Genomic DNA, 1,565 nt, shown 5'->3' with positions numbered 1-1,565 from the left:
CCCGCCTCTGGCCCTTGGAGATATCAGCCCAGGGCCGTCTGTGGAGTTCTGGCTCCCGCCTCCTACGCCCGGGGGACAACGGTGGGGGACAACGGTGGGGCTCAACGGCGGGGCTCCGATGCCCTGCTCACTCCCTCCAGCTACCTTCGACACACCCGGCCAGGATGCTGGCTCTCAGCTCTCATGACAACCCTAGCAAACTCCTATGCATCCCTCAAGACCCTCCTGGGCAAAGCGGTCCTTCCACCGCCTGGCAGTCTCTTCTGCCATCTGCCGTTCCTCATGGAGCTCAGTTGTGCCCAGCCCTGCAGTATCCACGTCCCTTCAGCACATGAGGCTACAACTGGGACATCTCTGGAGGGCTGTGAGCCCCTCAGAGACCTTGGGGAAGACCAGCCTCGTCCCCCTCTGGCCCTGCCAGCTCCTGGCTCTGCCCCCCACCTGGGTCCGCCCCATCCAGTCTCCCTCCCTGCACACTCCTCTCAAAGGGACTTCCCCTGGCTGGCCCGGGCACTGCTGCGGTGTGGCCCAGGGTAGGGGTGGCAGGAGGGACCCTTCCTAGACAGCTGGTGCCCGCCGGTCCCAGACCCTGCATGGGCAGGGGAAACGGAGGCCCTGGGCAGTCCCTCCGCCGAGGATCTCTGCTGGCAGGCTGGGGGCACAGGCACGTCCACCCTCTCCCAGCCCCTTGGACTCGCGGCCACAGCAGAGGCTCTGCGGTCCGGCCACTGGGCCTCCTGGCCCTGACCCGTGGTGAGAGGCCGGCAGAGGCAGCTGGCAGGGGGCTCAGAGCCCTGATGGCAGCCGGGGGGCTGTTGGGGTCACAGAGGGGTCTCGCCCTCACCTCCAGCATGGGGGGTGCAGGGGTCACACAGAGGGGTCTCCAGGCCTCACCTCCAGGATGGGGGGATGTGGGGGCTACACAGAAGGGTCTCCCGCTCTCACCTGGAGGAAGGAGGGCCTGTCAAGGTCACAGAGGGGTCTCCAGGCCTCACCTCCAGGATCGGGGGGCTGTCGGGGTGGCAGACAGGTCTCCAGGCCTCACCTGGGGTATGGGGAGCTGTTGGGGTCACAGAGGGGCCTTCAGCCCTCATCTCCAGGATGGGAGTTTGCAGAGGGTCACTCAGAGGGGTCTCCAGCCCTCAACTGGAGGATGGGGAAGGTGCCTGTCGGGGTCACACAGAGGCGTCTCCAGCTTCACCTTCAGGGTTGGGGGATGTGGGGGTTACACAGAGGGGTCTCCAGCTCTCACCTGGAAGATGAGTGGCCTCTTGGGGTCACAGAGGGGTCTCCAGCCCTCGCCTCCAGCATGGGGGTGGTTGCCGGAGTCACACAGAGGGGTCTCCATCCCTCAACTGGGGCATGGGGAAGGGGCCTGTCGGTGTCACAGAGGGTCTCCAGGCCTCACCTCCAGCAGGGGGCGGGGCTGCCGGGGTCCCACAGAGGGGTCTCCAGCTCTCACCTGGAGGATGGGGGGCCTGTCAAGGTCACAGAGGGGTCTCCAGCCCTGATCTCCCGGATCGGGGGGTGTCGGGGTGGTAGACGGTCTCCAGGCCTCACCTGGG

This window comes from Carlito syrichta, unplaced genomic scaffold, assembly GCF_000164805.1.
Source record: "Carlito syrichta isolate Samal-C Ts95f unplaced genomic scaffold, Tarsius_syrichta-2.0.1 Scaffold130436, whole genome shotgun sequence".
NCBI lineage: Eukaryota > Metazoa > Chordata > Mammalia > Primates > Tarsiidae > Carlito > Carlito syrichta.
The sequence above is the reverse complement of the archived record's forward strand: the minus strand, read 5'-3'. Positions refer to the sequence as shown.